The sequence below is a fragment of the Trichosurus vulpecula genome, chromosome 4 (genome assembly GCF_011100635.1).
Source record: "Trichosurus vulpecula isolate mTriVul1 chromosome 4, mTriVul1.pri, whole genome shotgun sequence".
NCBI lineage: Eukaryota > Metazoa > Chordata > Mammalia > Diprotodontia > Phalangeridae > Trichosurus > Trichosurus vulpecula.
The window spans coordinates 76093402-76105436 of NC_050576.1; the positions used below are offsets into that span (position 1 = coordinate 76093402).

The 12035-nt window shown below is 40.1% G+C and overlaps 1 non-coding gene across 1 annotated transcript; it reads left to right on the top strand.

The window, feature by feature from the left end:
- Positions 1-10430: 10430 nt before the first annotated feature.
- Positions 10431-10555, top strand: LOC118849351. The gene has a single exon (XR_005010399.1). It is a non-coding gene; the product is annotated as a U6atac minor spliceosomal RNA (small nuclear RNA).
- The last annotated feature ends 1480 nt before the right edge of the window (positions 10556-12035 follow it).

Sequence of the window (12035 nt, forward strand, 5' to 3'; positions counted from 1 at the left end):
TAAAATTTTATTTATTTATGATTCTTATAGATATGGCTCAGAAAATTTAACAAAATGAGAAAAGAAAAACTGTAAAACCCCCCTTTAATTTTTATAAAAGTAATACTCATCACAGCCCTTTAAATGAATGTAATATTTATGTCTAATTATTAGGTGACAATTATGATTATGAAAGTTATGAAATATTAACTTCTGAGAAAAATTAAAAAAAATTTGTAACAATTAACTCTGCCCACATAGGATCAGTCTATATAATTTTTTTAATTCATGTAGCATTAGATTAGATACTACTGATATTTCACTAAAGCTATTACTTTCTAAGATGGGATAAAGCTTGTAGATCTTATTTGTGAATGTGACTCTATTTGTTCTTGTTCAGTCATTTTCCAGTCATGTTTGACGCTGCAGCCCCATCTGGGATTGTCTTGGCAAAGATACTGGAATGATTTGCCATTTCCTTCTCCAACTCGTTTTACAGATGAGGAAACTGAGGCAAACAGGGTTAAGTGACTTGCCAAATAACATCAGGGAGGTGATATCTAGACTTGTAAGTGAATTGGTATTTCAGTGAGGCAGAGCTGTGAAAAGTCATCAACCTCACTTTCTCCTCCAGAGTCATCGGCTTGCCCAGAGTCACACAGCTAGTAAGTGTCTGAGGCTGGATTTGAACTCAGGAAGATAAGTCTTTCTGACTCCAGGTGCAATAGTCTAACCACTGTGCCACCTAGCACCCCCTGTGTCTATATGTTGTTGTTGTCTGTCCTTTGTTCTCAAAGAGGACTATGACAACAGGGAAGTGATGCTATAACATGCAAGTGAATTATATTTAAGTGAGGGAGGGCTGAGCAAAGTCACCAGCCTCATTTTCTCCTCTGGAGCCATCTGGGTTCAGTGACAAGATATAGATCAGGATGACTGAAGATGGCCCCGGATGCAGTGAGAGACATTAGCCTTTTTAAGCTAAGGTCTGAAACAGGTCTCAGTATATGACTGCAAAATCTGAAGGGGTGAAAAAGGCTCCCAATTTAAGCGTACACGTTTGGGTTCTCCTAGCAACAAGAGCTCTCTTGGATGCCAGGCCAGAGATTCAAACCACCATAAATGTCCATCTGGGAGTAGCTCATGTCACTGTTAACTCTTTAGTTTCTGAGCTCTGAATAGGTAAATGTTGTGTCATAGAATGGCCATAAAGTTGTTTTCTAAATAATCATCTAGCCAAGAAGGGGGGGAATCATGAAGAAACAGAGGCCCAAACTTAGTTTTTCTTTTTGTTTTTTGCACCAATGGCTAGTAGAAAACTTCATTTCAGAATATGCCCTTAAGAAGTCTTGCAATGAGACAGAGAAAATCTGCAGGTGTCTCTAATCCAATGGAGTCTGCCACATTGCTTTACTTTCACCCTCCAAAGACCATCTGGAGCTCAGAGTATAAAATGTGCTGAAAAGGTGAAGGAGGGAGGGAGGGAGAGGGGTATGAAATAACGGAAAGGACTAAGGCAGTACAGTTTGGGGTCAGAGATTTCCCAAGTTTGCTATTAATTAAGTTAAATTTACAATCTTGACTCCAGCCCTCTTGCTCAATCCTTATAATCAAGCCGGCCAAGTAGACTGGCTAAAAATCAAAGAGGAATAAAACAGAAAATCTCATTGTGGCCAACAAAGAGTTCTCATACTTTGCCATATTTATGGCATAATGTGTATGTGATAAATAGTTGTTGAGTGATTATTTCTCTCTCTCTCATGTTTCTTCTTCTTATATTCTTTTTCTCATGACCTGTCTTTTCCTCTCTCTGCCCTTCATTTGAACAAGAAAAAATCTCTGATGGCTGGATGTAATAGTAGCCCAGAGGCTCTAAATCTTTGAGGGAGCAGCCAGAGGGCAGAATATTGGACCTGAGTCAGGAAGATCTGAGTTAGAATCTCGCCTCAGATATTTATTAGATGTGTGAATCTGGGCAAATGGTCTAACCTTTCGGAGCCTGTTACTTCATCTGTAAAGTGAAAGGTTGGGGTGGTGGTGGAATTGGATGGCTTCAGAGGTCCCTTCCAGCCAAAAATCTATGATTCTAAACATCTTTTGAGGGTTCCTCATCCCCCCTGGCCATTTTGACACGATGCTAAAAATCTAGCTCAGGGGTCTTGCCTTCCAGGTATTTACTGATTCAGATGGCTGAAGAGAATTCCTTGCTGATTCCATCCCCTTTCCACTCCCCAGATTCCCAGTGTGAGTGACCAGACTTGGGAGCTGATACCACTTCCTCCTCAACCGCTATGCTTAGTCATCATAGGGCTCTGGAGGTAAGGGCTGCTGATGAGTTGTTTCTTTCCTTACTCTGTGGCAGGCACACTTCCATCTCCTGAATACGTTATCCCTGATTTAGAGTCACCATCTGCTGAGGTGAAAATCTTTGACTCTCTCTCCCCCACACTCTTATGCCTCCCTACCTTAGTCCTCCTCTTCCTCCTATGCTTTCTGAAGCTTCTCCTCAATTTTTTAAGATGAATTTTTGTTGAAATCTCATGTTTTCTCAATGCATCTTTCCCTCCAACCCCACCCAGAGAGCCTTCTCTTATAATAAAGTATGAAAAAAGAAAGAAAATATTTGTGAAATATCAAACAGAATAACAAAAAAGTTTGACTTTATATGAATCCTATGTTGACTTCTATAAAGGAGGGATAAGGAATATTTTGTTGTTGTTGTTTGGTTGTGTCCAATTTAGATTTCCAGCAGCATAATCTGGGCCAACATCTGGCTCATTCTTCCAATAGAAACAGGTGACCTGCTTTGGAGGAGAGTTCAGACTACGGCTTCTGACTGGTCATGCAATGCTTAGTATAATTTTGACATAGTGTAATATGGAAAGAGCTGATGAAAACTCTCTTTTGAGGGATGACATTGTTAATAATTATCCATATCTACATAATGGTTTACAAAGTACTTTTCTCATAACATTATTAATTACTTTTCCTTCTTTTACAGATGAGGAAAGTTTTGAATATTGGTTTTCTGACTAAGAAGTTCTCTGCTCCTTCCCTTCCTCCAATACTTCCTTCCTCCTATCCTTCCACCCTCCCTCCTCCTTCCCTCCCTCCCTTTCTTCCTTCCTTCTTCCTTCCCTCCCTCCCTTTCTTCCTTCCTTCTTCCTTCCCTCCCTCCCTTCTTCCCTCCCTTTCTTTTTTCTTTTTTTCTTCCCTTTCTTCGTTTCCTTCCTGCTTCCCTTCCTTCTTTCCTCCCTCTCTTACTTCCTTTCTCCCCTCCTTTCTTTCCTCATGTTTTTATTTTTATTCTGAACTTAAACAAAAACTAAAACAAACACAAATATAATTGAATGAGAGGATTGTATATGAAACTACAAATCTCTTATGGACAGCTTGCTTTTCTTTTAAAGTATAGAGATAGGTGAAACATTTAAAAAGTACTTACTCTGTGCCAGGCACTAGGCTAAGCATAGTTGATACAAATACGAGCAAAAAGATGGTCCTTGCCCTAAAGGAGATTACCTTCTAATGGAGGAAGATAACACATAAAAAACCATGAAAAAAGGTGATATATCTGAGGTGGGGGAGGGGAAGGTGGCACATTCTGGAGAGTCAGAAGCAAAGCTGGTAAAACAGGATAGCTGTTTGCCTTACTCTATCCTCAACTTGACCAGATGCTGTCAGGGGATTTTCATCCTCTCTTCCTGGGCTACACACAGAGAAGTCAGGAATACTTTATACCCTGTTTCTGGCTGAAGCTTGCTCCTTAACTTCAACCCCCCACACCCTACCCGAAAGCTGACAGTTTCAGTGGTGAGTGAGGGGGCTCTAGTGAGCCCTCACTAGGGATGTTAGAGTGAGCTGGCCTCCCTTGGGGAAGAGGGGAGAGAGGCACTTAAGAGGAAATTAATATAATTCTTCTTTAGGACTGTCAGAGGCTGCGCCTATCCATGGGGCTTTCCCCCCTTCTTGCTGTCAGTTGGAGATTTGCATTTGTTTTTCTTTGCACCAAAGCCAGTCAAATGGAGCTGAAGTCATGCATGTTTTCAAAAATTGCTCTGGTCTTTCTGCAGGAGAAAGAATAATCTGCAGTTTCCAAGAAAGCACTGAATGAGCCTCCTCCCAAAGGGCTCTTTTTTTTGCATCCTTGAACAGAAACCCTACAGATATTAAAGATTTTCTGTTCAATTGACTTTTTGGTCCCTGAGGCATACAGCTGCCATCTTCTAATTCCTAAGAGAAAGTACTGAATGGACCGGAATGGGACATAGCTCAATGTGCATATGGATAGTTTCCCCATTAATCCTAATGGTAAAAGGCAGTCTGTGGGTATAATTGGGAGAGTTTCATCCATTTCTATTTACCCTCCACTGGACTTCTGCCTTCTCTTCTTCTCTCCTCTCTTCTCTTCTTCCTTCCTTTCTTCCTGGTTACAGTCAAACACAAATACTGGGCTCTGTGTTTAGTATTCAATATATATCAACTCAGCAAACATATATTAAGTACCTATTATGAGCAAGGTGCTAGGCAAGAGACTGTGGATTTAAAGACAAAAAAGAAATTATTCTTATCCTCAATGACCTCATATTGTGGGGTGAAGGGGATACAATATATAGACAGGTACAGGGAAAAGAGCACCGATTATGGAGTCAGAAAACCTGGGTTCAAATTCTACCTTTGATGCTTAATATCTTGGGCAAATAACTTACCCTCCATGAGTCTTAGTTTCCTCATCTATAAAACAAGAGGGTTGGACTAGGTGGCTTCTGAGGTCCCTTTCATCACTATGATCCTGAATACAAGGTAGTTTGAGGAGGGAGAGACCATTAACTGGCAGGATCTGGGAGAGCAAAACAATAAGCATTCATTATACTACGTGCCAAGTACTAGATGAAGCACTGAGGATACAAGTACAAGCAAAAAGAATGACAGTCCCTGTCCTCAAAGACCTTACATTCTAAGGGAGGTAGATCATATACGAAAGAGAGATGAAAATGGAGGGAATTGAAAGTATCCATACTGAAGGGTCATAGTATTGAAGTGGGAAGGGGAAAGGAATTTGGCTGTTCTGGACCCTTCCCCAAAATGGCAGTCCCAGGAAGAACTTGACAATAGGAGAAGGGGACAGGCATAGCAGAGGGTATGTTCTAGAGTGAGAAAAGCAGAAGGAATGATAGGTGTTCCAGGGTGAGGAGGCCCCAGACATTGAGAGAGGTTATAGCACCAGACTGTGATTAAGACATGGTGTTGAAGTCTAAAAAGTCAGAAGCACAGCTGGGAAGGGAATGAAAGTTGGCTGGGCTGCGCCACTCCCTAAAATGGAAGCCCCAGGAGGAACTCAATAATGGAGGAAGGATGTTTGAGGGTGAAACATTACAGGAGGAGGGAGGGAAGGAGGGAGGGAGGGAGACAGAGAGAGAGAGATTGAAAGAGAGAGAGAGAGAGAGAGAGAGAGAGGGAGAGAGAGAGAGAGAGAGAGAGAGAGGGAGAGGAGGGCCTAGCACGGTATCTTACATATAGCAAGTGCTTAGTAAGTATTTGTTGAGTTGAATTAAATTGATGGTTCAGGAAAGAGCCTTGAAGGATACATCACTCCTGTTCTTTACCAGCAGTCAAGGAGGAAAAAGCAACCATTTATTTCTCTGCCTCTCCAACTCTGTCTGTAGGTTTGAGCCACATCCAGTTTAGGAATGATGAATCTCAAAAAGGAAAGGGGCTTGACCAGAGTGGTGAAACCTAATAATAAGGATCTGGTTCAGGACTACCTTGTTCAGGTCATGCAAAGGCTTAGGTTTATATCCATCTGGATTTAAAACCAAAGAGTGTCAGAGTTGGAATGGACCTTGGAAATGATCTAGTCCAAGTTCTTCACTTTAAAGGTGAGGAAATGAGGCTAAAGGCGCTTGCCTAAGGTCACATGAGTTAGCGGTAGAGATGAGACTACAATCTAGGTTCCTTGACTCCTGGTTCAATGTTCTCCTACTGATACTTCTTCATTAAGGAGAAATAGAGAGGGAAGGGAAAAGGGTGCAGGGTCCATTGTGGAGGCCAATGTGTTAGTATGGAACATGTGTTGTCAGGAAGGAGGGTAAAAATTCAAGTCTATCCTTTCTAACGTTTTTCCCAATCCCTTTTAATTCTCCCTGTTGATTATTTCCTATATACAGCCTGATCGTACATATTTATTTGCTTGTTGTATCCCACATTTGACTGTAATCTCCTTGAAGGCAGTGATGGCTTTTTGTGTTTCTTTATATCGCCAACACTTAGCATAGTGCCTTAAACATAGAAGTTTCTTGATAAATGCATGTTGAGAATAATTGACCATATCAATAATGAAACAACAAAAAGCAAATGATTATCTCGATAGATACAGAAAAAATTTTGAAAAACTACAACACTTATTCTTTTTTGGCAACTGGAGTTAAGTGACTTGCCCAGGGTCACACAGCTAGTAAATATCTGAGGCTGGATTTGAACTCAGGTCCTCCTGACTCCAAGGCTGGTACTATATCCACTGTACCACTTAGCTATCCCACTTATTTCCTTTAAAAACACTAGAAAACATAGGAATAAATGGAGCTTTTCTTAAAATGATAAGTAGTAGCTATCTAAAACCAAGAAAAAACCTTATCTCTATTGGAGACAGAATTCAACTTGTTTCAATTGATTGACTTGCTGTATCGTTGTAGACCAAAGATGTAATTATCATTTCTCGGCTTCAGTTTCCTCATTGGTAAAATAATCATAATAATCTAGTGTTGAGAAACCCAAAGATCCAAGCTTTTGGGGCAAGAACTCACTATTTGACAAAAATTACTGAGAAAACTGAAAGCAGTTTGGTAGAAATTAGGTATAGTACACCATCTCACACTGTATACCAAGATAAGCTCAAAATGGGTACATGATTTAGATGTAAAGGGTAATATCACAAACAAATTAGGGGAGCATGGAAAACCTTGCCTGTCAGACCTATCAGTAAGGGAAGAGTTTATAACTAGACAAGGGATAGAGAAGATCATGGAAGTATAATGGATAATTTTGATTACATGAAATTTAAAACTTTACCAGTGGAACCAAAATCAGAAGGAAAGCAGGAAATTGGGAATTTTTATAGGAAATTTCTCTGTTAAAGGTCTCATTTCTCAAGAACACAGGGAATTGAGTCAAATTTATAAAAAAATATGAGCCTCAATTGATAAATGGTCAAGGGATATGAACAGGCAGTTTTCAGAAGAAGAAATCAAAATTATTTATAGTGATATGAAAAATGCTCTAAATCACTATTGATTAGAGAAATGCAAATTAAAACAACTCTGAGGTACCACCTCAGAGTGTCTGACAAGACAGAAAAAGAAAATGATAACTGCTGGAAGGGATGTGGAAAAGTAAGTACACTGATGCACTGTTGGTGGAGTTGTGAGCTCATTTAACCATTCTAGAGAACAATTTGGAACTATGCCTAGAAGGACTGTAAAACTGTGCATGCCCTTTAACCTAGCAATACTACTTCTAGATCTGGATCTCAAAAAGATCAAGAAAAAGGAAAAGGATATATATATATATATATATATATATACACACACATACACATATATATGTATATATATATACACATATACATGTATATACATATAATATTTATAGGAACTCTTTTTGTGGTGGCAAAGAATCAGAAATTGAGGGGATGCTCATTAATTGGGGAATGACCAAACAAGTTCTGTTATATGATTGTGATGGAATACTATTGGGCTACAAGAAATGATGAGCAGTATGGTTTCAGAAAAACTTGGAAAGACCTATATGAATTGATGCAGAATGAAGTGAAAAGAACCAGAAATCACTGTACACAGTAACAGTGATATTGTAATGATGATCAACTGTGAAAGACTTAGCTACTCTGATCAATACAGTGATCTAAGACAATTCCAAAGGACTCATCATAAAAACTGCTATCACCTCCAGAGAGATGACTGATGAGCTTTGAGTACAAAATAAGGTATAATTTTAAAATTTTATTTTTTCTTGCTTTTTTTTTGCAACATGGCTAACGTGGAAATACCTTTTGCATGATTTCATGTGTATAACTGAAATCATGTTTCTTGCCTTCTCAATACGTGGGGGATGGGCAGGAGAGGGAGAACATTTAGAACTCAAAACTAAAAAAAGAATGTTAAAATAAACAATAAATTAAAAACCATAATAAAGAGTGCTTTAGCTGAATCCCATTAAAAATGCTTGTTGACTGACTAATGCACATCATGATTTGTTTTCCTAAAAAGGATCTAATTTCCACTCTTCTGTGGAAGTTCTGCTCTCTCAGACCCTTGTGCTCAGAAATCTATTCTCTCTAGTGTTCTGTTCACAGTATGGTTTCCATAAATGTCACTGTCTTTTTAATTTGGCTTACCTTGCTGAGTCCATTGTAGACAGAGAGGTAAAGCATTTATTAAGTACTTATTTAGTTCCAGGCACTGTGCTAAGTGCTGGGAATACAATTAGAAGCATTTTACTCAGTCCTTATCCTCAAAGACCTTACATTTTATTGGGGGAAGACAACACATAAAGGGGAACCAGAAAGGAACATGGAATAAATATGTGGTAACCTGGCTGGAGATGTCTGGGGAATATTGTATTTCCTTCATTATGGGCAACTCCTTTCCTTTGAAGATGGCACATCTAAGTCAAACTCTAGGTTGTGGGATGACAAAAAACCCCATGATTTTGTTTTCAAGATATGGATCACAAAATTTCAAGTAATTTAGGAGATAATTAAAAACCCACAAAATGAATTTAAGTAGATCACAGAAGAAATGTCAAATACACAGCCTACAACATTCCAGTGTGCAGCCCAAATTAGACTAAAATGTAACTGGGAAATATTTAACAAAATAAATACAAATACGATAAAACATTTTGTTATTGCTGTTGAGTTGTTTCCAACTCTCCGTGAGCCCATTTGGGTTTTTCTTGGCAAAAATACTGGAGTGGTTTGCCATTTCTTTCGATAGCTCATTTTATAGATGAGGAAACTGAGGCAAACAAGATTAAGTGACTTGCCCAGGGTCACACACCCAGTAAGTATCTGAGGCTGAATCTGAACTTCGGTCTTGCTGATTCTAGGGTCAATGCCCTATCCATCGTGCCACCTAGCAGTCCTACAACAAAACAAAAATAATGTTAATATGTGGTTTTCTAAGTCAATATGCACCTGCAGAGATCCTTATGTATGGGTTAGTAGCTTCTGTTTCTATTTGAGTTTGACACCATTGGACTATATAGCGTGATATCAACAATGGTTGAGTACAAGAAATGATATAAAAGACTTAATAGATGACATGTATAACAACAGGAAAAGGAGATGGCTGGTCACAAGAGTCAATGGATAGATAACATGAGGGCTACATTCGGACTGGAGCCATACCTAAGAATTTTAGCATTCAGGGCAAATAGCCTGGAATATGCCTCGGATGAACCGTGATGTGGGAGACTCCAACATGACCCACTTGTGGGGAGAGCCCACAGTCGGAGAGGTCACTTCAGGGGTGACGAGAAGAAGTAGCTCACCTGGTGTGGAGGCTGTGGCAGGGGTGGCTTGTGGAGGAAGAGGAAGTATGCCATCTGTTAGCTTCCTACTTTAACTAATTATTTTTGCTAACTAGTTTCTATAGTGTTGGAGGAGTGAAAATGTTGTCAAAATGTAAATGTAACAAATTTTAAAATTATGCACTCTTTATAAAAGAATTATTTAAAGTTTTTGTGTTCTCAAAATTTTGGTGCCCTGGGAAAAAACCCTGGTTGTTTATCCTAGCTATAGTTCTGATTAGTAGCAATAGTGAGAAAAGCAGTAGATTTGTAGTCAGAGGACTTGGGTTCAAATCCTGACTCTGCTACTTATCATCTGCATGACTTTTTGTTAATGATAACTTTTGTGGGTCTCATTTTCCTGATTCATAATGGAGAGTTTGGAATAAGTGATGTCTAAGGTCTCTTCCAGCTCTAAACCCTGTAGTCCTATATTAGAATTTAACCCAGGTGATATTGGTAGTTATTAACTAGGGGAGTCCCAAGCTCAGCCAAGTAGGTTAGGCATGCCCCACTGGGGGTGGTGGAGGGTGGAGAAGTACTGAGTAAATATAATATTCTATTGTAGCTGCTGTTCATCCTTTGTTCTCAAAGAGGACCAATGACATCAGCAGGATGATGTTTTCACTTGCAAGGGAATTGGATTTAAGTGAGGCAGAGTTGTGCCAAGTCACCAGCCTCACTCTCTCCTCCAGAGTCATTGAAGTCCAGTGGTAAGACATAGGTCAAGACCACTGGAGATGGCCCTGGATACAGTGGGAAGCCTTGGCCTTTTTAAGCTAAGGTCTTTCCCAGGTCTCAGTTTGTCTGAGGCAATGCCCCTTCATAATTAAAGGCTGGATAAGAGCTGAGGCAAAAGATGGCTTAGTTTGCGTGAAAGGAGAGGTTAGCATTCTCCTTGATAAGAACGGAAGAGGTCCTAGTAAGCTTTATGATACATATACAGTTAAGGAATTGCCACTTACTCTGTGAAATCTAACCATGTAATGCTCTATATGATTCAGCTGGTCAATCCATATGCATTTATTAAGCACCGACTATATTCCAGGTACTATGCTAAATGCTGTCATTGTTTGTCCTTCCTTTTTGAAGAGGACTGTGCCATCAAGAAGGTTATGCCATGACTTGCAAATGAATTGGATTTAAACGAGGAAGGGCTGTGCTAAGTGCTAGGGAAACAGAGAAAGGCGAACACAACCCCTGCTCTCAAGGACCTCACAGTAGGGTTTGAGTTAACACACAGTTACGTATGAACAAGATAAGATAGGATATATTGGAGATAGTCAATAGAGGGAAGGCTCTAGAATTGAGGCGGATCAAGAAAGACTCTTTGTAGAAGGTGGGATTTTAAATGGGACTTGAAGGGAGCCTGGGAAGCCAGAAGGTGGAGATGAGGAGGGAGAGAATTTCAGGCATGGGAAACAGTCAGCGATTGTTTATTGGTTGAAATTGCAGGGAGGCAAATTTGGCAATTTTCTGACAATTAGAGCTGTCCAACAAAGGAAAAAATTTCTTTCTCAGGGAATGAGGTTCTTCTCAGGAAACTCAGGAAGATGAGTTTTCCAAGTTTTGACCAATTCATTTAAACGTCTCTGAGTCTCACTTTCCTCTTCTGTAAAATAAGGGTGTTGATATAGATTATCCTGAAGGTCCTGCGTCTAAAAGCACCAATATCCTATGAATTGCTTGCTTTCAGGCCCGGATTCTAGACCTTTCTTTGTCTGGTTGATTTTCCTGGTGGACATAGAGCCCTTCTTGGTAATATGATCATCTAGGGCGTGAAAATGGACCACTCCATGGTTTAGATAGTCCCTCTCTCCCTGAGTCATATGGCAGCCATCATCGCCTCTAGGATTCCCTGCCAGGCTTCTGGGAACAACAGATGGATTCTAGCAAGCATCACTACCCTCACACCTCTCTCTTGCAGCCAGAGGGGAAGATTGCAAGGGAATGCCACAAGGTGGCGCACCAGCCCATAGTCTGAAAATACTCTCACTGCCAGGAATCCTCAATACCCAGGGTGGCCTGCCAATTAAATTCAGTAAACATTTCTTGTTTTGCTAAGGCTCAGAGCCTGGCTGGTGGAATGGATGCTTATTGAAGGGCCAGGGAGGGACTCAAAGGAGGAAAATAAGAAGCAGAAGAGGAAAAGACAAAGGAGAAGGAGGAAGAGAATGGGGAGAAGGAAAGAGGAGGGGAGAAGGATGGGAGCAGATGAATCCTCCCTTGATGTGTCCTGGTGGGAAACTGTATGTTGTAAAAAGCATGGCTTCAATATCACTGAGATAGAATGGGAGGGCAGTGGGGTAGAATATCTGAAGGCTGGGCAGAGGATGTTTTAGGCTTTGATGAGATCAGAGGGTATGGATTTCAAAAAGAAACTCTTTTCTTCCTGGGGATGTCTCCTCTGTGTAGGTCGTCCTTGGGTTTGGATATGAAACTCTACACTCATGAGAGAAAAGGCTTGCTGA